Consider the following 25,961-nt stretch of genomic DNA (forward strand, 5'->3'; position numbering starts at 1 on the left):
AGATTGAGAAGATCTGTTTTAGATCAACCTACCCCCAAGTTATTTTGGGTGTGGTTGATAAATTTTATTTTGGGTGTGTTTAATACATTTTAAGCACATGGTTAAGACATGTTTGTTTCCCACACCCATCAGGATATTAATGAATTGTATTACTTGGAATTTTCATCTGATTAAATTCCTGCCTTTTCTCCTCATTGAGGACATTTATATCCCACCCTTCCTTCAAAGAACTCAAAATGGCTCCCACAAATAATCTTTCCGTTTAATTTAATATAGTTATAAGAATATCATTATAAGAATATGTTAACTAGTATGATGGTACCTGGCAAAGAATACCAGGTTTGTGGGTAGAAATTTGAGACCTGAATCATGACTGGTAATATGCATCCCTAGTTCTCTGCATCCCCCAAATTTGAATCACCACACAATACTATAAATACTTCCAGTGCTAGTGGTCTCTGTGTGTGGCTGCTGCATCTCCCTTTAACTGTGCCACTGTGGTATTTCAGCAGTTTTCCTCCCGTGCTTATTGTAGCAAAGCTGTAAACAATGTCATTGAGATGATGTTTGGGCTGAGTGAATTGAGTCGCAGCTCATTCACTCATGCTTATGATTTAATTATAAACCAGCCCTTGTGGTAGTGACCATCATCACACCTTCTGACTGGAAGTCCTTACTTATGTATCACATTCTGCAAGTTAGCTTTGGAACCTGGCTTCCAACCAGATTTTTAGTATCCTTTCCCAAGGTAGCTTTAGGTAAATCTTGATTGATTGATTGATCTGCGCATCTCACAGTGGAAATGTTGGGTGGCATGCAAGGATTAAAACACAAAATCCACAGCGTTCAAGAACTCCACTCCTAGAGAAACTAATAACCATAACAGATTTCTGTTTTCACTGGTGCCAAGGAAAAGTGCTGGATGAGTGCCTGCTTCTCTAAGCTCTTATTATTGCATGATTTTCACTCATGTACTCTTTGATCCTCCAAAGCCCCATCAACTTGTGCAGCTCAGGTTGTTTTTCCATTTCTAATTTGCACTGCTTATTTACTGAGCCACAAAAGTGTAAGAGTTGGAGAAATACCAAGAAGTGTACAGTACAGTATTAGGATCTGGATTAGCTTGTAAGCTTCACTGTAAATCAGTGGCCCCCAACCTTTTGGCCCCCAGGGACCGGTTCTATGGAGAAAGGTTTTTCCGTGGACTGGAGAGGGCGTGGTTTCACATGCTGCCTGCATCCACGGATGGGGCTTTGCTTGTTTGCGCAGCCCGATTCCTGGCATGCTGCAACCCGGTGCTGGTCCAGGGACCAGGGGTTGAGGACCCCTGCTCTCAATGAAACACCTTGCAACTCTGGGCAGCTTACCAAAAAAGTTAAAAAATGCTAAAAAACAGTTAAAATTAGAAAAAATAAAAATAAAACAAATAGAGAAGTTAAAAGTTAAAACTCAACATGATGGGAATCCTGGGGGGAGAGAATCTTCTCTAACTTGTCAACTATTCTGAATGGAGCAGACTCAGTGGTGGGATTCAGTGGTGGTGCTATCGAAGTGAATCCTGGGCACTGCGCTGCAGTGGACAAACAGGTAATGGAATGGGGGTGAGAATCTTCTCTAACCTGTTAACCATTCTGAATGGAGCAGACTCAGTGGTGGGATTCAGCCGGTTCACACCGGTTCAGGCAATACGGTTGGTAAATTACCCACCCACCCCCTGCTATCAAAGTGGATCCTGGGCACTGCGCTGCAGTGGACAAACAGGTAGTGGAATGGTTGGCGCAGTTTGCCCAGAATCTGGTTGGCCATAGCAGGAGGCTCATTCCACATGTGCGGTGGAGCTGGAGGATGGGGATGGCCCACGCCTCCTGATCCTGGGTGAACCGGTTGTTAAATTATTTTAAACCCACCACTGAACAGGCCCCTGTTTGGCCCAGGCCAAACAGCAGAGCCACATTTTTAGGCCCTTTTAGAAAGCCAGGAATGTGGGGGTAGTCCTCAACTCCCAAGAGAGAATAGTCCAGAGGGCAGAGGCCACAAAAGAAAAGGCTCTTCTGGACCCCACCAGCTGAATTCTTTGGCTGAGCATCTGAAGCAAGTCCTTTCCACTGAAACAAGTGGGGTGGGTTACTCCCACCAGAGCAAGATGGTTCCTCAGATACCCTGGACCAGGCCATAAAGAGTTTTAAAGGCAATGACCAACACCTGGAGTAAGACCTGAAAGCAACCTGGCAGCCACCGCAGCTCACATAACAGCAGTATTGCATGTGCCACCTGAGAGGCCTCCAGAACTGCCTGTGTTGCTGTGTTATGTACCAGTTGTAGCTTCCAAGCACTCTTCAAAGTTTCCCCATGTAGAGCGCATTGCAGTAATCCAACAAAGAGATGAATAGGGAGTGAATGACGGTGTACACGTCTTACGGTCCAGGAAAGGAAACTACTGGTATATAACACAAAGTTGTGAAAAGGCTCTCTTAGCCATGATTGCCACCTGTTCTTTGAACAGGATTCACAAGTCTAGGAGAAGCCCCCAGATTGTGCACCGCGTTTGTCTGGGGTAATGCAAATCCACCCAGAACTAAGGATGATAAACCCCCAGATTCCAAAGCCCCTTGAACCCACAGCCTTTTATTACATTTAAGATACAATCCTCCTTTCGCTTTCATGAGTTTACTTATCACTTGATATCTAGCCTTTTTAAAAATAAAATAAAATAAGGATCCATCCTTTTTCATTGTTTGTGCTTTTCAGCCTGTAAATGCCAGCAGCATTTTATGCAGAAATGTTGCAACCAGAGCCTTTCCTAGATGATAATGTGTTGGGGTTACAATGGAGTTAGCACCTGGCATCATTGGGCAGCTACAGCATCTCCAAACCTTTGGCTACATCCTATGCTAATTCTAACCCTAAATTCCTGTCCAATTATCAATTCTAGATCTTCAGATACCCTCCTTTTCCATTGCCCATAATGTCTATAGAGATTCTCAGTCATCCAGATCATGGTTGTCCCAAAGGTGCTTTTCTTCAAGAGGCAAATGGACTTTGTTTTTCCTTGAAGACATCCTCCTGCTCATCCAAGAAGCTCCCCCAGTTCTGACCGAATGGTGGGGGATGGAAGGATTTATATTGCTTGCAGTCATCTGATCATTAGCACTCTTTCTCAGAATTCAGGAAGAGTTCTGACAAACTCATAATCTCCTGGTTTCTAGCTAGGTGCCTTAACTACTAAACCAAGGTAGCGGTCCTTGATGTTAACTGTTATTGGGGTATAGACTTTCAGTAGAGCCCAATTTGTCAAAATTTGCAATTTGGAGCCTTTATGGGAAACAAATACTTTGTCTTCTGAACATAAATTCAATTCTCTGCTCCACATTAGCTTCATAGCACTTGTAATGAAAAAGCCACAGTGAAACACTATTTTATCTGACACTAAAGCAGGGCAAGCATCTAAAGGACTTTTCGGGAGAAAACCCAATTCGGGTTACCTGTTTACTGCCAGATTTGGAGCTCATGGATGCACAGAGCATTCCCTGAAGTGCAGGCCCTGATCAAGAGAAGCGTGCTTGCTAGGGCATTGATCAAGAAAAGTATACTAGCTAAGTTGTTGATTTGCCAGAGCTGAAAGATACTTGGTGTGTTTGGGTGTATGTGTTTGTGCATATGAAAGAGTAGGGTGTGGGGAGAACTCCCATGTTCATTTTTTTTTTTTGCTGAAAATGAGTTACAGCCTTTTCTGTTTTGTTTCATTTGCATTGCTCTTGTGCATTGGACTGCATACGAGTGCTTGGAAATTTAGGAGGTCATGCTTTGCCTGGCAAGCGAGTACGGGAAACCATCTCTCTCTTTGTTTCTGCATGTCAGCTGCTGTTAAAGGACAGTGGAAAGTGAACTAAACGGCACCTTAAATTACCTTCCGGAGGAGAGGAACAGATTCTCTCATTTTTTTTCTAGTAGTATTGGAGATACCCCTACCAGAGAGAGCCTTTTCTCATGGAGGTTTAATTAAGCCTCTTTAAAAAGGAGATACCCCATTGCCTTCATTCCTTCCTAGCAGCTGCCATGTTTGGGATTAATGATTTCTTTTGACTCAGAAGGCATCCTTAATTAATTGGTTAGCCTGTTTTCAAATCTTACGGTTTTTTTTTTTAATAGAAATGCAGATGGCAAATGCTACCTTGGAAGAGACATTCCCCTATGGCAAATGCTACCTTGGGAGAGAAAAATGGATAATTTCATTTCTGAAATTCAACTCCCGGTAGCACATATGGCTGTAATCTAAAAAAAAAAAAAAAGTGAGTATCTTTTTAAATAGATAAGGACATTATGTGGATCTATTTAATGGCGTAACATTCTTCACATGTTTCTTAGATGAAAATCCCATATTGTTGAAGGGAGGCAACTCCTCAGAACCATGTTCAGGACTGCAGCCTTAATTGATTGACAACCCTAATATTGCTGCCAAACACTTTTCTTTAAATCTGAGAAAAATACATTATTTAGAGATAAAAAAAACCTGATTTCTGTAATTTTGTGGAAGACAGACACCTAGCAAGCGAAAGAATCTTTTTGGACATATGTCATGCCATATAACAGGGGTATCAAACTCAAGGCCCAGGGGCCAGATCTGGCCCACAGGGTACTTAGATCTGGCCTGAGGGGCTGCCTTGGGAACAGCGAAGGACCGGCCCGCGGTGCTCCTGCGAGTGAAAACGGGTTCCCGAGCTCCATTTTCAGCTGCCACGGCCTCCTGCAACCCTCTGCCAGTGAAAAAGAGCTTGGGAGGGCCGATCCATTTTCACTGGCAGAGGGTTTCAGGTGGCTGTGGCAGCCGAAAACGGAGCTCGGGAGCCTATTTTCATTGGCAGAGCACTCTGGCCACCACCTGAACCCCTGACATGAGTGGTGTCGAGCTGGCCATGGCCACCCTGGCCACGGTCACCCCATCCCCCCGAGGTCAAACACAACCCTGATGCGGTTCTCAGTGAAATTGGTTTTGACACCCCTGCCACGTATGATAAGGTATACTTGCTAAAAATCCCCTTTTCCTCATATTTCGTCCAGGTCTGTCTACAGAATAGACAGGTTTTATGACTGGCTGCTTAGTGACTGTTCAAAGTTATGACCAACCTGAAAAAAGATTTACAACTCAGATTCCAATTTCTGATGATTGCCTCCCGCTCCAAGAGGTCACATGACCAAACTTTGGGCATTCGGCCATATTTAGGGATGCTTGCAGTGTCCTACAGTCACATGATTGCATTTTTGCAATGCTGAAAAATGCACTTCCTTTTTTGGTAAAATCGTGCTTAGTAAAGTACTGGTTTGTTGTGTTCACTTATCAACTGCTGCAATCGTTTTACAACCACTTTACAAATTGCTGTTTGCTTTACAGTCTTCGCATTTCCTTGACAACAGTTGTAAAATACAAAATTTATGACTGACATGACATATAACCATAATGGGTTCACTCCCTTATAGTCGTATGTTGAGGCTTGAGATAAAAAAAAAAGTCAAATGGCAGCTGCAACGGTGTGATTAAAGCTCTGCCTATTGTTTATACCTGTTGCATACAGAATATTCTTCCCTGCCCTCTGCTCTACATTCCCTGACATATTCAGTTTTGAGACTGCCTCAAACCTGGCCCCGTTTACCCTTAATTATGTTAAGGGTTTAGATTATTGTGAAAGTCTGTGTGTAGCGGATGTGTGTCTGATGCTTGGCATTTGCCCCAGTCTCCATTAATGTTTGTGTGTGAGAGAGAAAGATGCAGCCACGTAACTTCTCTTTCTGTAGCATTTGATTTTTCTGAAGTGTCTACAAAAGACCCAAACATTAAAAGGTACAATATTCAAATAGTACATTATTGCAGACAGTCGGTCTCTCACTCACCATCTTTCACTAGCGATGTTATTTATATCACTTGCGTTTAACTTCATCACAGTGCTAGTATTTGACATTAACAATAAATCCTGCCTAGCAAATTTTCAGCTTTAGTTAATGCAGTTGAGTTCATCTATTATTGGCAATCTTGTACAAACATATCAACCAGGACAATAGAACCTGGCATTCTTTACTATACATTTCTCCCCATCTTTGCTGCATTTTAATGGCAACCCTGAGAAAGGCTGAAGAAGCCAATCAGACAACATGTTTTCCTTTTCTGAATGGTGAACAATTGCAGAGAGAACAGATGCAGGGGGAAAATGCAGGAAGCATAACACAAAAGCCCTCCAGTAGATGTGATCCTTGGCATTCTGTTATTCAGCCCTCTTTCTCACTTTCCACTGCTTTTGAATCCCCTCAGTTGGCTTTTTAGTGATGAGCTATTTATATGGCCACTCATTCAGGATGGCAAAAAAGGTAAAACCAATTTTATAATGCAAACACATACACAAATGAGCCCCCACCTCCACCTCACTAACAGCATAAGAAACACACATGCACCCACACCAGACCTCCATTAACACGCTGACACCAGTATCTGTGGGAAAGCCAGGTCTTTGTGGGCCTTCTGGAAAGTGGCAAGGTTGGGGGTGTCCATATCTTGGAGGTCTGGGAGGCTGTTTCGCATGACAGGCTCCATGACAGAGAAGGCACAGCTTCCTGGGATCACCAAATGACACCAGTCTTGTCTAGTTGAGTCACATAACCTAAACCCAATAATGAGAGGCAAAGGAAAGCAACATTCATTCCACAGATTCCCTACTGGCCCTCCTCTTGTTGATATGTTCCTCAAGTAGCCTTTTCCCCAGGCTCTGCATAATGACTGTGAGAAAAAGATATCCTCTGTATGAGCCGGAATGTCATGTCTGACATGAGCTGTAGGGCAGTTCTGCTCACAGTACACACAATGCCCTGATTGGGAGTCCACAAACACTTCCATGCTGTTATGCTGGTGATAACGTGGAAGAGTTTGGCCATGCTGCCTATTAGGATATTTTGAATGACTTCTGAGACAAGGCAGCAGCCCTACGGATTTCCAAGTAGCTTCCCACCGCAGGATTAATCAGATTTGGATGTACTCTACCCGACTCTGTAGTTTCTTCCCCAAACCCCAAAAACTTTAACCTTAGACTGTCTACTATTGACCTCACCCCTTTCCTAAGAGGTCTGTAGGGGGCGTGCATAAGCGCACCAACGTGCCTACCGTCCCTGTCCTATTGTTTCTCTTATTCTTTTATTTTTCTCATATGTAACCATTTCATGTATTCACAACTATGTATACATTTATACTTATTATTTTGTAAACAATTGGCAAATCAAATAAATAAATAAAATAAATAAATAAATAAAAAATGTGATCAAAGCCCCCCCCCCCTCGCAGCCCCTTTTTGATGTCCACTGGGCTTGTCAAAAAGGGGCAGGGTTGTGATCACATGTTTTGGCTAACAGCTTGATTTTTTTTTTTTTACCACTCTCCTGCTAGTTCTGTTCCTGCTCAACTTTTGTTGTTAGCTAAGATTGGCTAGTGCTGTCTGTCATCTGCCATGGCACCTTCTATTACTGTATGAAAAATAATCAAAGTGCATGAAATGGAGTAAAAAAACATCCCTCTGTGCTGCCTTGAAAGGTTCTTATGCGTTTGGGCTGAAAACATCATTATAACAGGAGATTTAAAAAAGACAGGGCAGTTTTCACATTTCATATTTAAAACCCTCCCCTTTTCACATTTTTTTCACAACATACACATTTTATCTTTTAATTTAGTGATGAGCAAGAAATTGGAATTTGCTGATTATCTTAAAAAAAAACAACCTCATGTAATAGGCAAGTCATATAATTGTATCTTCTTAAGGATTCTCTCACCCATGAAGGGGGATATAAGCTGGATCAGCAAGGTGGGATTTCTGGATGCAACTTAATATTGTCCACTCAGCAGGAGCATCTGAACTGTCCTTCCCCCAAAGGAGGAAAAAGTAATTGGGATGGAGAAGAGAGCAAAACTGAGCCGAGAGATAGATACCTTGGAAGGGAATGAGAGATTGGTAGATCAGCAGGTAAAAATCTGAAAGAGTGGATACAGATTGTTTTATCTGTGTGGTGTGAGCGTGTGCATGTGTTTGGAACTGCAGCAAAACCAGGTTTTCTTTTTGTAATGTTTGGGAACACATTCCCATTTCCCTGCTTGCCTCAGGCTGTTTCCTGAATTCAAATTCTTGAATTGAGGCAAGCAGAGAAATGAATTTACTGAATTTATTTTCTCCTCCTCCTCTAACTTCTCTTTCAAGGCAGTTGCTGGAAAAAAAATATCAAACAGTTGTTTGTCAGTTTGCAGCCTGTGGACTCCCTGCCAAAAAGAAGGGTGAAAAAAGAGATTAATGTTGAAGGTTTCAGCCTTGCTCACTGCCAGGCATTGCCAGAAAGAGTTGCAACGATCTGCAGACAAAAGAACTCACATCAATCCAGATTGTCTTCTTCATTCCTGCAGCCACCGCAAAAAGCACCCACTGTTAGAGCTGTTGGGAAAAGTGCCCGGTTGCAAAATGCTGACGTGCTGTCTTTTTGATTGCACAGGTTGTAGTGGCTTTCAAATGAAAACAAAGGAATGGTGCCTTTGCAATCAAGTTGATCCCCCTCATGGTAACTATTCAGATTTTTTTATTTTGCTAATCGACAGAGGAATGTATATGTCATGTTCCAAAACTATAGATGGGAAGGTATCCAAATCGTTTATTTGCTCTCTTTTTGTGTGAAGCAATGTTTTTCAAATTTAACTATTTTAAGACTTATGGACTTCAACTCCCAGAATTCCCCAGTGAGTGTGCTGGCTAGGGAATTCTGGAGTTTGAAATACACGTATCTTAATATTGTCAAGTTGCAAAATGCTGATGTGGAATGTAGGCAGGAGGACTTTTCTTGTACCTGAGCAAATTTAGGGTGAGAAGGCACTTACTGAAAAAATAATTTGGGGACTCTCTGTTAGGTCAGCTGAAGGAAGCACGGATTGCCACATGATATTTTCTGCCTATTTCTAGCATTCTGAAGTTTGCTTCAGATTGCTTCAGAGACTGAAGAGGAAAAAAGGAAGTGAGGAAGGAAAAAGGGGGTGAGATGGGAGTTCTCTAAATTACAAAAATGGCCAAATGACCAATTTTATAGGCTCTCTGTAACTGAGAATTGGTTTATACACACTATGTATTTCAACATTGGTGACATACACATTCATCTCAAAAGTAAAACAACAGAGGTTATAGAAATAAAACTAGTATCTTTTTCTATCTGCATTGACTGCAGGCCAAGTCTACTTGTCAGCCGTAAAGCAGTAAACAAACAGGAAGAATGTGCCTTAATCTAGGAGACAGGCACTTGAATCTTTTGTTTCCTGTCACCAAAACAAATATTTCATAACCAGGACAGCCATAAAGTAATTTTATACTCTGGACTTAGTTATTCACACAGCAGCTTTCCTATGATGGCAACATGAATTGCTTCACTTCATTTATCACATTTTAACTATCTTCCTACTCTGTTTTGTTTGGTGCCTTTGACTTTATGTTCTGTGACACCTTGAATTTATACAACCTATCCTGTTTTGATGGGACCAGTGATCTCTAACTGATCATACAATCTTATCTTAATTACAGCATAATATCAATATTAATATAGCAATATATATTTGTTAAATGGTGGGCTGCTTCATCATTGGGATTAAGCATTGGTCTAGATCAGGGTTTCCCATACTTGACAACGCTAAGATATGTGGACTTCAGTTCCTAGAATTCCTTAGTTAGCATGCCAGGAGCACTGAGGAACTACCAGAGGATAGGAAAAGAGCTGATGTGATTCCCATGTTGTTCCATTAAGGATTACACATTGAGTGCAACTTCTACCAGAGATGAGTCTTTGGGATCCTGCAAGGCATCCTGCTCCAAGAGGCTGCGCCGGTGCGACAAGTCTCACAAAGACTCATTTCTGGTGGAGTTTGGGGGAGACAAAGAAAGACTTCTGCTGCTTTCCTTGCATAAAGCCAAAAGTTTCTCTCTCTCTTTCTCCCTGAGAACGGAGCTGGAGACGGTATCATGCGATCCCAAATTAAAAAATGATTGATCAGTAGGAAAACGGGACGGGAAATTTTGTGTAGTTTTGGGGGGATTTTCCCAGGGTCTCTGGTCTATGGGATTTAAAATTATGAGTTTGGTGGTCCCTGAGATCCAAAAGGTTGGTGACCCCTGGTCAAAAGGTCAAGATAGCAGCCACAATAGTGCCATCAAAATGTCACCCATGGATTTCTTTGATGATTCAACCATACCATAATGGCTGCCATCTTGATATTTTGTACACACCCCTTATGCACACCCCTTTTTAGTTCTCTGGCTCTGTATGTACCCATATTTACCAACAGTTTGTGAATAATCTGGCTCCAGTGATTTCTAGCTCTCTTCAGTTAGCCCTGAGTCCAAAGCTTGAAAACATTTTCCCATAATGTGTATCTATGACTACTATATATAGCTAGAGATCATGTCATGTCCTGAAGCAGAAAAATAACAGTCATGAATAGGACTACAGGTAGTCCTCGACTTACAACCACAACCAAACCTAAAATTTCTGTTGATAAGCAAGACAGTTGTTAAGTGAGTTTTGCCCCATTTTACAACCTTTCTTGCCACAGTTGTTAAATGAATCACTGCAGTTGTTCAGTGACTAACATGGCTGTTAAATGAATCGGGCTTTCCTATTGACTTTGCTTGTCAGAAGGCTTCCTAAGACCATAATTAAGCACCCGCTTAGTTAAAACAACTCTTGTTTTATTTCAACGCTGGGAATTGTGTTCATTCCCAGCCTGCAATGAGTCCCAAACAGTCCCTCAAGATAAACACCCACCTTTCTCTCCTTTGAATTGCTGCCAACAACTAAAGTGCCAAATTAATTATAAAAAACCAACGAAGTACAAAATCCACACAGAGCTTCAAGGTTTAATCCAAACAGAGTGAACGACTTTGCTTCCTGCAAAGGTTTCTCTACCTTTGCACCTCCTTTATACCTTAGGGAGGGGCAATCACCTCCAAGCCTTACTCCCAAGTTACCCCTTTTGTCTTAGCTGCTCTTGCCTTCTAGCAGCTCTGCGCACATGCACATTGGGAACAGGCTCCCCTTGTTCCACTTCCTCACTGCTGCCAGACCCTGGAGGCTCTGGAGTCAGCACACAACTCCCAGATGGTCCTGGCCCCATCACTGCATCGGATGCAGGACCCTCGTCCGAGTCCTTCCCAGACTCCTGGACTGGTCCCCAGTCTTCCCCACTGTCCGATTCCACTGCTGTCTGCACAGGCTGCCGGCGAACCACAACAGAAGGTTGCAAAAGGTGATCACATGATCCAGAATGTCGCAACCGTCATAAATACATGCCAGTTGCCACGCATTTGAATTTTGATCACGTGACTGTGGGGATGCCGCAATGGTCATAAGGATGAAAAAAACAGCCATATGTCACTTTTTTCAGTGCTGTTGTAACTCAACCAATGGTTCTAAATCAAGGACTGCCTATAATCCTAAACGTAGTTAACATGTTATCCCAGAATGTAAAATGTAATCTTCAAACAGAAGATTAGGGCTATACATGGAGAGATTGCCCTGGAAGTTAGCAATTGCAATTGTGCCAGCCTTGCAGTGAAAGGAAGCACAGTAGCTAAGGCCACTCGGAGGGCTTCCACACAAAAGCTTTGTGCCACTCGGGGCTCGTCTCAGGACTGGTTTGATCTCATGGCTTGGAGAGCTGAGCCAATTTATTCCTGGATATGCATAGCTTGTGGGCAGCCTGCTATCCCAACAGCAGGAAATCTCGCCTTCCTTTGCTTCCTGGGCTCAAGCAGCTATTTGTCCCTGCCTCCCTCCCTCCCTTTCTTTTTAGCATTCAGTTTCTGGTGCTTGCCTCTTCCTCCATGCATTATTTAGAATAATCTCCCTCTCTCCAGCCACAGTAGCAATACTTAGATATAGTTAAAATGATTGGACACCTGGTTGCAAAATTGCTGGAATGCTATTATTTATCTTTGCAATTCACAAGGGTTTTAAAATGTGACTGATGAATAACGCGCAGGGACTGAGAAGCCTTTGCAGGTTTTCAATACTTTCGTTTACATTTTGTTTTTTCAATAGATCTTTCAGTAGATGGCTTCCCGCTTAGCAATTGATCAGATCATCTTTTTTTTGCAAACAGGCAGCTGGATGTCTACAAATAAACATTTTGAAAGATGTGAAAAATATGGTGTGGGCGTGTATGTGTATGTATAAGGAACAAAATCCTAGAATATTATTCTATTTAGCATGGTGTGGAGTAACGGTGTCTTTGTTTTCTCTGACCTCCAGTACCTTTGGAGAAGGGATCATTAAATTAAATATGTTCTTTGTATTGTCCCCTATTGGGCCACTGGAGGGAGTCCTGTTTGGCTCATGGTATTCTCCACATTTTGAGATCAGCTGAAGAGAAGATAATCACAGCTTGCTTTCAAACTGCTAGGTAACTGGTGGTAGAACAGAAACTCTGGTAAAGTGGTAGGATACACTGTCAGTGTTCCTCAGACAGTGAACAGAGGATGGGACGAGGTGGGGCACAAGGAAGCCTTGAAAAATCTTCGGCTGCTGGACTTCCCTTGTATGATTCCTCCCAGTTCTGTATTGCTTGTACAACACAACTATTTTAATGGTGGGAGAAACTACTTATAGAGTTTAGCCTGGAAGACACCTTGGATGTCTTCTACTTCAAATCCCTGCCCAAGGCAGGAGTCCTTTTGGACAAACTGTTGTTTAATCTTTTCTCTGGATAGCAAGCTGTTCCCATGATTAATCGATCTCACTGTGGAGAAATTTCTTCTTAATTTCAAGTTGGATCTCCCTCAGATGAGCTTCCACCCATTGTTTCATGTCTTGCCTTCAGGTGTCTTGGAGAATAAATTTATTTATTTTTATTTTATTTTTATTTATTAAATGTATTTGCCGCTCATCTCCTTTCGAAGTGACTCTGGATAGTTTGAAGCATTAAAAACATTAAAAAGGTAAAAGATAAATATTTCTACAAGTAAAAATGGAAATTACAATGAAAAATAGAATGATACTTACACGATAGGGAGGAAGGAGGCTTGCCTCTTATTCATCAAACACTTCCAGTGTGATACTCCCCCATTGGGGCCCCAAGAGCCAGCTCTTCAGGCCCTTGCAAAAGGTCAGAAGGATGGGAGCTGAGCTCACCCCAGAGATAAGACATTCTAATGGGCAGGTGCCACAGCAGAGAAGGCCCTTCTCTTGGAGTCCACTAGCAGGAATTCCTTGACTAAGGGGGCCCACTTCCTTTGCTGACATGGGTGCAGTGGGCCAGTCCCAGTGAGGTAAGACGGTTCCTCAAGTAACCTGGACCTATGCAATTCAGGGCTTTAAAGTTAATAACCAACACTTTGAATTGCATCTGGAAGCAAACTGAAAGCCAGTGCACCTTGCAAAGCAGTGGAGTAACAGGGGCCACCCTAGGAACCACACGAACTGCCCATCCTGTCACACTCTGCATCAGTTGAACCTTCCAAATGCACCATTTTGGCTGGCAGAGTGCTGCAAGGCCGTCCAGGTCAAAAACAGGGCACTGTTTTGTCTGCCAGAGGCACTATGGGCTAGTTCTTTGCTATTTCCAGGCTGGTCCCGTGGGCTAGATTTAAGCGTGTGGGCCAGATCCGCCCCATGGGCCTTCAGTTTGACACCCCTGGCTTAAATCGACCCGTTTTTTTTTGTTGACAGTTCTTGACAGTCCTTGTTGACAGTCATCTTCTATTGGAAGATGACTATCATGTCACTCCTAAGCCTTCTCTTCATTAGACCTAACATACTTAGTTCCCTCAGCCGTTCATTGTACTATTTAGCCTCCAGAGCCCTTATCAACTTTGTTGCTCTTCTCTGCACTCTTTCTAAGGCCTTTCTAAGGCCTTTGTTTGCCTCATGGTGACCAGAACTGGGCACAGTATTCCTAGTGTGGCCTCACTAGTATAGTATAAAGTGATACTATTGCTCTTGATGCTATTCCTCTGTTGATGCAGCTTAGAACTTAAAGGGTGCTCCACCAGAACACCTAGATCCAGTGGTGGTATTCAAATGTTTTTACTACCGATTCTGTGGGCGTTGCTTGGTGGGCATGGTGTGGCTTGGTTGGTTTGGCTTGGTGGGTGTGGCAGGGGAAGGATACTGCAAAATCCCAATCCCTCCCCACTCCACTAACCTGCTTTCCAGCTCCATTCTCCTATGCAGGGCAACAAAAGAAGACCCAGCCAATCAGCTGGGACTTGGGAGGCAGAAAATACATGGGGGCGGGGCCAGCAGAGGTGGGATTTCCGAGTTCTCCAAACTACTCAAAATTTCTGCTACCAGTTCTCCAGAATTGGTCAGAACCTGCTGAATGCCACCTCTGCCTAGGTCCTTCTCATAGGTAGTACAGTTGAACCAGGTGCTGCCTATTTTGTACCTGAATTGTGCCTTTTCACCCTTACTATCCATCTACCTCGTCCCTTTTGAGACAAAAAGAGGCAAACTAGATGGAGGATGAAATCTTATTCTGCAGCCAGTTAACATTTATAGCCTCTTGAGTATCTGTACCTTACTATAAAACACATATTAATAGCAGTGTAAATATAACAACAGAATGTGTTGCTTTCTGGGAGCTTTGTGAGACCAAGATTTGTTAGATTAATTCCTGGTATATAAAGACAAAAAATGTTTATTCCCATCTCAATTTGCTGAACATTTAAAAAGCAAAGATTATACCAAGAACTTATAAGAACATAACACATCTCCTTTTACCTGTACTAATATTCCAAAGAAAGCAGATCCTATTTACACAATTTATAAGGAAAAGAAAACAGAAGCCTGTGACCAAAAAAACAAAACAAAACACAGAAAAATGGAGGGGAATATCCTCAAACAGCAAATATTTGGGAGAAAAGGTAAGTCTTAATCATGCTTAGTAAGTAATTATTGCTTACTAACCAATATTTGCTAACCATTATTATCAAACCATGCTTAGAACGTCATCATAAAATGCCCAAGCAGTTTAGCTTGTTAATAAACAGTTAAGGATTTGCTGCTCACAAAAGTCCTTAATTTCATTTTTTTCTTATTTTCTTATTTATTTGAAATAAATATAATATTTTTATCTACATTGTAGTTTAGTTAATTTATTTAAAAAGTTATTATCATTGTTGTCTGCCAGAAATGAAGTTGATTCCAATTGATTGGTCAATAGTTTAGATGGTCTGATCCAGAGGTGGTTTTCAGCAGGTTCTGACCAGTTCTAGAGAACCGGTAGTGGAAATTTTGACTAGTTTGGAGAACCGGCAAATACCACCTCTGACTGGCCCCGCCCCCATCTCTTCTCTGCCTCCCGAGTTCCAGCTGATTGGCTGGGTCTTCTTTTGTTGCCCTGCACATGAGAACGGAGCTGGAAAGCAGGTTAGTTGGGTGGGGACGGGATGGGATTTTGCAGTAATCTTCCCCTGTCACGCCCACCACTGGTCTGATCACTATCTTACACATGTTTTCTACAGTATTTGTTTGGCAGAAAGGCCAAGTCATAGGGATATAGATTCATCTAGGTTAAAAGTGTGAATTAAATTGGCTCCTTAAAACGTGGATCAAATTAAATACGCCTCCAGCTTAACACCACATTTGAAAGAGCCTTGTGTTGTGTGACAAATCCTCCATTGGTCTCTTTCAACCTCCCCTCCTCCCAAATAGGTATAGAGTCTATGCTAATCAGCCAGCAGGAGCAGGAGTAGTTAAGGTGCTGACTTATAAAAGTTTTAGACCTGCCATAGGCTTGAAAGCCAGTTGAATGACTTTGGACCAATCATTGTCTCTCAGCCCAACTCAACTCCCAAGGTGGTTGTTGTGAAGAAAATAGGAGGCAGGAGAATTAGATATGTTCATATCCTTGATTTATTTATAAAGTAATAAAGGCAGAATAAAAATCAAATCAATTAATCAATCAAACAGATAAATGAAGACTTTAATTTTATTTTACCATATCTTTCTGGAGGGGGGGAAGGGTAGTCTCCAGCCTGACCTCACAGACAGAGTGCTATTGCTGCCATCTTGATTTTCCCAGGAATACCTCTAGTTTTATGCAATAGCCAGCACCGTTGAAATAAAGAGCAAAGGGAGAGAGCGATATAAAGAAGGTTATTACAGAAGATCAGAGCATAACCGATTGATGCAACCAGAGCGGCTTTATTGACTGGCCTCTGGATAAAATTGCTTACTACTTTAAATGCCATTCATTAGTGGAAAAGCAAGATACAATTTCAGTAAACCTAAATCTATAAAACAAGATACTTCATGTTAATTCATAATAAAGATCATAGCCAGTTGTGCTGATTTGTCAGAGATTGGAATTATTGATAAATACACCTCCTTTTTCATGCAGCTGTTGTTTACTCCCACATTAGCCACTGTAATTAAACACTTCACCCGTATTCCACAAAGTCATTTCAGGTCAGAAGAATGGAGTGATTGCTATTCTTTTCTGGTTCTGCCCAAGGCTGAGTTAAAAGAAAAAGAAAAAAAAAGAGAACATCATCCTTCATTTCTCTATATTAAGTAATGGATGAAGAAGAATGCTGGCTTTGAAAAGGGCATTCTGTTCCATTAATTATTGCCCTAAAGAACCAAAGAATTTATACCTTTGCCCTTCAAACTAGGTTCCTTTCACCCAAAGCCAAAAGAAGTCACCACAACTTTCATTTCTCACTTTCCTGTGTCCATATTTTTCATCAAATATTGGGGCTCAGTTTCACTTCTTCCAACAGTAGCACAAATGTAATCTCTAAACTATCCTGGTACCTCCAGTCTTCCAACATTCCTTTGGGACCATTAGGATTCAATGCATTCATAGATGATGTTGAAGGCACAGAGCAGAGCTATCAAAGGACACCATATTTTCAGGAAGGCTAAAACTCTGAAGTAGAAAGGTCTTTGTGCAAATTGAGTGAACAGAAAATAAAAAAAATGAAATGTAATCATATCCATTTGTATACATCTTCATCCTGGAAAGTGGTTCATAACATCAAAAGAGCTCATAGTCACCTTATAGGGGAGAAAGGTGTCACAAAAAGTCAATAAATAAATATCACAGTATAAACCTAATAGTTAAATGTTGTTTATGAACAATTATAAAACAACACTTAATGTTGTAAGCCACCTAGAATCATCTTACAGTGAGATGGAGAGCAAACACATTTAATAATAACAGTGCTGCTTTATATAATATATAATAATATTAATAGGCGCACACTGTTTGAAAGATCAATAATTGGCATAATAATGAGACGAAAACATTCCAAATAGCAGTAAAAACAAAACAACTAAAAGGCCAAATGTCTGTGGAGATTCTCAGTCATCCAGTCATAGTTGTTTCAAAGGTGCTTTTTGCTTCAAAAGACAATTGGATTGGTTTTTTTTTTCCTTTGAGGAAGAAGAAGGAAACATTTCACTTCTCATTAAAGAAGCTTCAACAGTTCTGATGGTGGGGGGAATGGAAGGATTTTAAAAAGACCTCTTTCACCAATTACTAACTATTAATCCTAAAAACCAAAACCAAAAATTTCTGGATATATTCCAGCCAGCAACTGAAATATCTTTTGTAGATGCAGTCAGCCAGGGGTTTCCCAACTGAGGCTGGAATGAGAAAGATTAATCTTTCCCAATTGGGCACTTCCAGAAGTTTTGGGGGTTTAGAAGATAACCTGATTGAGAAAAGGTGATCTAGATGAGAAGCAAGGACAACCCAGATGTAGCGGGATTCGGATATATTTTGGGCCATTTTTAAAAAATTTAACGTGTACGTTAGTGGATAAAAGCTAGAGGTGCATTATTGTGCCTAATCTAGAGGCCAGCTAGTTCTGTTTGGGAGAGTGGCAAGGAGGGGTGTGTGCAACTTAGTTTATTAGCATGGGACATAACTGCAATCTGTCAAAAAGTTCCTGACAGTGTAAGAGCCAAACAGAACTATCAGCCAAAGCCCTCTGAGTATATACACAAGTATCTACATGTATATACCTATGTGTATACCTATTTCTATAACGTGTATAAGATGTGCTGTGTATGTGTATGAGTAGATATATTCTTTCTTTTGAAAGCAGGCAACAGCATTTCATTTTTAATGTGTGCCAATGTGTTCACACTAAAAAATGACAATAAAGATTATCTTAATCTATATCAAATCAGAGGAAGCTGGATTTTTCTTTCTACTACTGAGGCAATGATTTCAGTAGTGCAATCTGGGATCACTAGTTACATCTTATCCTTTGAAAGATGGGTGATAAGCCTCTGGTTGCAAGAAAGTTGAATACAAGTATTCCTATGAACCCAGTTTTTCCAGAATTGGACAAGTTATAACAGGCATTTGAAAAAGGGCATTTCTCCCTAGTCAGAGGTATGTATTAAGGAACTTCCATTTAGTTAGCTGAGGCTTTATTTCCTTCTACCTTGAGATTATTTCGGAGGATGCTGACTCAGAGTGTTGATCGTGAATCAGCCCTGACAGTCTGTGGAAAAGGAATGCCAGGATATTTCACCCTTGTCTCCTTCCTCATCAATTTGGGTCAGTTTCATGTCGCTTTTCCAGGCCACTGCACAGTAGAGACAATAATTTTGCAATTGTTTGCTGCTTCCAGAATGCGATAGAGATTAGAGACACCAGTGATTCCTTTTCTTCTTCTTTTTGCCACTCCAGTTTGTAGCTCTCCCATTGATTGTTAATTATGTTAATTATGGGGTTGAGGCCCCTAAAAATCATTGGGATTAACAACATTTTGAAGACCAAGAACTGCACTTCACATTTACTGGAGGTGCTGAAGTTTGCAACATTGTAAAGTTGGGCAGCGTTAGAGGAGAAGTCTGAGTTTGTCTTTCATCTTTTATTACAGCAAAATACTTTTCAGATGTCTCCCTTCAAAATGGTGGGACATTGCACCTTCAGTTTTCAGCAATCATCATTAAATGGGACACTAAAGATCAAACTAGGAAGCAGGTCACCAGTTTTCCAGCCCCCTTTTCAAAATTCATCTGATTGTTCCTATTGGAAATTGTTTATTTGCAAACTTCAACAATCACAGTGTATTTTAAAGGCATTCAAAAGCATTTGTTGTAGGTATTTTTGTGAAGTGTAACAAGCCTGGGAATATTTTCCTCTGACTTAGGCACAGGAAAGTTTTAGCTGGTGGTCTTTCATTCAGGCCTTTCCTCACCGCTGAGTTGGTGTTATCAATCCACCCTTTAAGTAGCTGAAAAATCCCCTGGCATAAAATTTGTCACCCCATCGCTGACCCCTATCCTGCCGGTTTCAAGACACATTAGTCACTTGATTTCCTTCTAAAGCAATGGGTGACAAAGATTTGTCATCTGCTTATCTCCTATGCTGAAACCAGTAGGAGAGAAAGCTTTAGATACCACTGCCTGTATTTCAATCTGTTGTTCACTGGTGGCTGGAGTTTTTGTTCAGACAGTGGTTACCAATTGGTTGGTTCTCCTCTCATCCATGCCAGGAATAAAAGCAGTATTCTTTCTTCTTTTGTGTGGGTGCTTTTCACTGATATTTATTTATTAGAATTTTATCTGGCCTTTATTATCTTTATAAATAACTCAGAGTGACAAACATACATAATGTGCCTTCCGCCGCTTATTTTCCTCAGAACAACAACCGTGTAAGGCAGGCTGGGCTGAGAGAGAAAGGGACTGGCCCAAAATCACCCACCAGGCTTTCATGACTAAGGTGGGACTAGAATTCACGTTCTCCTGGTTTTTAGGCCAGCACCTTAACTACTACACCAAACTACGCCTTTTATATCTACTGACTTCACCATCTTCTTGACACTTTCCCCTCTAGTGCAATTGGGCAGGAGAATGCTTGCCAGTTTCACCTGATCTTAAAAAAAAAAGACTAGTGTTCACTGCTTCCATGGTGGACAGCAACCAGTTACTAGAGAAGAAGTGGTATTCCTGCCCAGAATGGGACAACTCACCACAGCCAACTCACCATGGCAAACTCGCCAGTCAACTTGCCATGGCCACTTCGTTACAGTCAACTTGCCACAGCCAATTCGCCATGGTCAACTTGCCATAAGCCAACAGGACAACTCACTATGGGACAACTGGTTGCAGGACAATTCAACAATTCAATTCAATTATTTAAAATAATTAAAAAATATTTTTTCATTTACATTTTATTTTGCTCCTCCTTTGGATTCCTTTCTTTAATTATTCTATTCCACTATTTCTTGTATATTAGTCTTACTCTTGTCCCACAGCAAGTTGTCTGGTGGCAAATTGGCTGCGGTGAGTTACCCATAGCCAGTTGTCTTAGATCTGTATGTGTACTGGGGCAAGTCAGTAATGCAAATCAGCCCATATTATTTTGTGTTCAAAGAATCAGCAGAAAGCTAAGGAGGGGCAGGAACAATGACATTGCAAAAGTTGTAGGATTATACTGCCCTCTGTCATGTGCCCCTTCCCAATTATCTCAATGGGTGCTAAATCACCACGCAACATATATCTCGGTTTCCCAACCTTTGCAACTTTAAGGTGTGTGGGCTTCAATTCCCAAAGTTCCCCAGCCACCATGGTTGGCTGGGGAATTCTAGGAGGTGAAGTCCCACACATCTTAAAGTTGCAAAGGTTGGAAAACTTTGTCATATGTATAACTATGGTTTTGTTGGCAGAAGGGAGAAAATGTCACTTTCACTCCAGATCAGATATTCTGACATTAGGCAGCTTTGGCTAGAGGTGAAGGATGAGAGGTAGTATCATCATAAAATGATGTTAATATCTTATTTAAAAAAAAACTGGAACTGTTTTACAGTAAATACTTTTTATATTGCGAATATTAAAGCATTTATATTCTCCCCGCCCACATCTTTTGGAATGTTGAACTTAGAATTAAAATTTTACAATTCAGCAAAACAGATTGTCTCTGTGAGACAAATATTTCCTCTTCTTCCCCTTGCCAAGTTCTTTTTGTTATAAACTTGCATTTTTTTCAGACTTTCTTCTGTCTACATGTGAAGCAAAGCCTAGGCCATCTTCAGTTATTTGTTGCATTCATTTCCTGCAGATAGGGACTAGACAAAATAATATATTTTCTACAGTAAAAAAATTGGTATACTTAAATTTATCTGCTTATTTTCTTTTCCCGTGAAACTTTATTTGACAAAACTATCATCACCATCATTCTAAGAAACCTGCTTCTGATAATATCGTTCAGCATTTCAGAATGTATATGCCTAATATTTCTAATTACACCTATCATGTTTTACTAACTGTGGGTCACTCTAAAGCCAATGGCAGAATGTATATTTTAACGATTACTAATCTTCAACTACCAAAATTCACCCCTAAAGATTCTCAACTGCATTACTCTGAGCAAGGACGGATATAACTTTACAAGGTTTATTTAGATGGGCCCTGGCATGGTATTATTTAAAGTCAACTTCAAAGGCAGAAAACAGCTCCTCTGCCTCAAAAGGTTTTGTAGCATTGGTTGATAAAAATTATCATGAAGAAATGATAGAGTATGATTTTTTTGTGTGTGTGTGCCTTAGAGTCAGCTTTAACTCTTGGTGACTGCCTGGACTAGTCCCTACAATTTTCTTTCTTATTCTCTCTCTTTTTTTTAAAAAAAATCTTTACTACATTTCAGAGTCAAACTTTAAACTACAAACTAAAATAAATTTTCAGAACTAGTTTGTCATTGCCTTTTTTCTTCCTAGGGCTGAAAAAGAGTGATTGCCCCAAGATCACCTATCTGGCTTTGTTCCTAAGACAGGACTAGAAATCACAGTCTCCAGGTTTATAACTCGATTAATACCTTAATCACTATACTAAACTGGCTCTGAGGCAAACTTTATCTGGTCTCAAAAATTATTAAAATTTATTTGGCAATCCAGTTCAAAATTTCCTTTTGGCATTGACAAGTCATGCTAATTAATGGGCAGTTAGACTAAGAGATTTCATAGGCCATCATAAAAATGATGTCATTCTTTATGGAAAAAGCACAGTAAAACTGGTCTGACTGGCTGAATGAGAGGTCTATATGCCAAAACAGATAGAAAAGGAAACAATCTGAAACTACTAGACATCCAGATTGCTTGTGCTATAACAGAATGTATAACCTCTGATATTACCTTGTTTAAAAGGAAATTGACCCAATTTTAAAAAAATCTTGCCAATCTGAACAATTGCCTTTGACCAAGTTGGCTGGGAACTTAACGAGTTGGATAAACATACCTAGATGGTAACAGATTGTGAAGCTGTATAACAATTACTGGTAACTCTAGCTAAAGATATGTATGGCAAGGAAACTAACAGTTCTTATGAATCTTTAAACTTATGGGGATTTTGACAAGGTTAATCAACTCGTGGCCCATAGCTTGCATACAGCACCTTGTTTAGACACTCAAAGTACCTTGGAATATTATGTCAAAATTCAGCAGTGCAAATCAATCCTTCCTTCCTTCCTTTCTTCCTCTCTCTCCCTTGCCCCCTCCCCCTCCCTCCCTTCCCTTCTTCCTTTCTTTCCTTTTGTTCACTTACTTAGTATATAAACTGTTCTAATCAAATGGACTCTGAGTGGCATCTGATCCTCCAAATCCATAATTTGGATTAAAAACAGACAAGATAAATAGGAAGATAAACAAACATTATCAGTGATGTTATCAAAATAAGAACTTTTAAAATGCCAGAATAAGCCTGGAAATAGGTTTAACTTAAGATTGTGTGAGGGTAAGAAATACAATTATTGCTATTCTTTAATCCCACTGAAATTTTCAAATCATGAAAATTTAAATCAGAATGTCCATATTATTAGAAGGCCTTTTGCAGTTTTTTGGCAATCAAGGAGACCTCTGGCCAGAAACCATTACAACTCCGATAGCCCAAGGAAGATTTAGCATTAATACTGCTTTTAGGAGGCAGAACTGTGAATAGAGTGCCCAGAATACATTTGTCCACTGAGGCTTAATTTTATTTGACACAGGAATTGGTCTGCAAGTCCCTACAAAACAAAGATGCTCTGAGTCTTGGCAAAGGCTCCACATTCTTCTCAGTTGCTTCAACCTCAGCTGGAGATCTTGTCACTTGTGAAACTTCCATATGGCAGTTTGCCCATAGTGAATGGCATCTACTGAAGGATATCTTAACTGGAATAATCAAAAGAAATAACAAGCAGGAGGAGATAGGAGCAATAGATAGCTAAGATTGACCCTGCAGCAGAATGCAACTTCCTGGGGCAGCTGCCAGGAACTTGCCAAAGATGCTTGCTCTCTGTGGTTTATCCAAGAAGTTGCAAGTGTAATTTTCTAGTATAAATCTTCTGATGCAGCATTTTTTAAAAGGCATCTTCAACACATTCACCCCAGTCAGAACAGCTCCATAACTTTGAAACTGGTTATCTGAAAGAGCATTTTCTCATATATAAACCCCAAAATCTTCTTGAGAGCTTACAGTGGCTACATTCACATGGCATACTGATTTGCAATTTGGTCAGCCACATATACATATGATAGCAGCAGAAAGGTGCAGAGAGATCGAGAAGCACCGCAACTGGTGCTGGATTAAATTCCCCTGACATTTTTCTTATAGTCTGTCTTTAATGTCTTTTCCCACTGTTTTTTCACTATTTTTCTGAAATTTACATAAATGTTTCTTCCAAAAGAAAGGGATTAATGTAATATATGCATGTATTAGAAAACTGGCACCCAATAAAATTAAAATGCCCAAATTCCTTCTGGGCCCTCTTTAGACCTCAACCTTTGATGGGCGGGTGTGGCCCAATATTTTGTTGTAAGTGGTGGAATTCAATTTTTTTTACTACCGGTTCTGTGAGCGTGGATTGGTGGGCATGGCAGGGGAAGGATACTGTAAAATCTCCAGTCAGAAGTGGCATTTGCTGGTTCTCTGAACTACTCAAAATTTCCGCTACCAGTTCTCCAGAACTGGTCAGAACCTGCTGAATAGCACCTCTGAAATGCACCCATCTACCCAGAAAAAAGGCAAAGATAAGTAGAAGCAGAAGGGAGGAAATCACTAATGCCATTTCAGTCCATTGGGTCAATCCATTTGTAATAGGTTGCATAATAGGCTTTGTAATAGGCTGGTTTTCCCAGTTGCAATGTATCATTGTGAAAGTTGGACCATAAGAAAGGCTGAGCACCAAAGAATTGAGCCTTTGAACTATGGTGCTGGAGAAGACTCCTGCAAGTCCCTTGGATTGCAAGGCAATCAAACCGGTCAGTCCTAGAGGAGATCTACCCTGACTATTCTTTAGAAGGCCAGATTCTGTAGATGAAACTCAAATACTTTGGCCACCTAATGAGAAGGAAGGACTCACTGGAGAAGAGCCTATTGCTGGGAAAGATTGAAGGCAATTGAAGAAGGGGACGACAGAGAATGAGGTCGCTGGATGGAGTCACTGAAGCAGTCGGTGTGAGCTTAAATGGACTCCAGAAGATGGTAGAGGACAGGAAGGCCTGGAGGAATGTTGTCCATGGGGTTGCGATGGGTCGGACATGACTTCGCTACTAACAACAGTAACAATAGGCTACATTTCTGTATAGCATTTCTGAATGGGTAATCTCTCTAACTTCCTAAAACCATTTGCAAGAGCATCCAGAACACGTTCCTCAGGTTCTCAAAGGAATTGTAGATCTGTTAGTCATCTGAATCTAGACAATTGCTTGCATGATTGAAATGAGTAAATTAACCAGGGCTAAGCATGAGAAGACAGTGAGTGACCTTGTCATACAATATTGAAGCAGGCAACTATCTCTAAGAAGACTTTTTCACAAGTGGCATTTCAATTATGCTATGTTGTCCAAGTCTTCCTTGATACATTCCTATTGTACGATTCTGTATTCTGCTTCATGTTTAAATTGCACGTCTGCTTATTTGTTAGACACCATGCAGAAAACTATGTGACAAGAAAACCTGTGAGTATGGAATAAATATAAATATAGGTTGTGTCTGAAAGTATCATTATGGCTTTCAGCAGAAGAAGCATTCTATAGACAAGAAATGACAAGTAAACATGAGTGGTTAATTATTGTGATGTAGTAGAATTTTGTCACAGGGACTGTAAAATAAAATCAAGAGAAGATTTGATAATAGAAAAATATATCTGCCAATTAGATATATATGTACAATTATCAGAAATATTTAAACTGGATCAAAGATTTTATGGTTTTGAACAAGATAAAACTGAGTTTGAAGCATAACTCTTTATTAATGTTATTGCTAAAATGTATACACTTTTATTGAACTATGAGATAGAAGAACAGGTGAAAGAATGCATGATTAAATAGAAGAAGATCAAATTCGCAGAGATAACTAAACTTCTTTGATGAGAGAAAAGCCAGTATCTACATTTATGTTGAACACAGATCCTTCATATAATTGTTGCATAAAACAGAAAATGCACTTATGGTTTGTTGTTTCAATGATTAGAAAAAGACTGGATAATAGGAAAAATGAGTTTTTGTAATTATAGAGAACAGCAAATACTGAATTTGCTGCAAATGAAATTGGAAGCTGCTTCTTCCTGTTGAGAGAGAGAGAGAGAGAGAGAGAGAGAGAGAGAGAGAGAGAGAGAGAAGAGAAAATGACAGCAATGGCTGCTGTGAAGTTAAATAACATCTGTATTTCCACAGTATAATTCTTTCAGTTTCTTTCATGGCTATTTTGCTATCACATATCACTTTTACCTATGTAATAGCAGCTTGCTTATCTCACACAAGGATAAGCACACATTATTGTTGCTAATTAATGAGGGCAGAGTTGAGCCACAGTTGCAACAGAAAGAAACCATGGAAATATGTGCTAATGAGCAGCTGGAATGAAGTAGAGGAACTTGTATCTATTTAAGTACAATAAGTATAATGGAAATGGAATATAATCAAGATATTGACTAAAGTATTGATCTAACAATACTAATCTAAATTATTTTC

The 25,961-nt window shown here is 40.5% G+C and overlaps 1 long non-coding RNA gene across 2 annotated transcripts in view; it reads left to right on the plus strand.

The window, feature by feature from the left end:
• The window catches only part of LOC148133479 (uncharacterized), a 58,533-nt gene that overhangs the window by 13,831 nt on the left and 18,741 nt on the right, over positions 1-25,961 (plus strand). For both annotated transcript variants that reach the window (XR_015747414.1, XR_015747415.1), the window contains exon 4: positions 8,512-8,577. This is a non-coding gene — a long non-coding RNA (uncharacterized LOC148133479). The remainder of the gene's footprint in view (positions 1-8,511; positions 8,578-25,961) is intronic.

Source organism: Notechis scutatus, chromosome 1 (genome assembly GCF_049901735.1).
Source record: "Notechis scutatus isolate UNSWTSFEM ecotype Mainland chromosome 1, rNotScu1.2, whole genome shotgun sequence".
In the NCBI taxonomy this organism is placed as follows: domain Eukaryota; kingdom Metazoa; phylum Chordata; class Lepidosauria; order Squamata; family Elapidae; genus Notechis; species Notechis scutatus.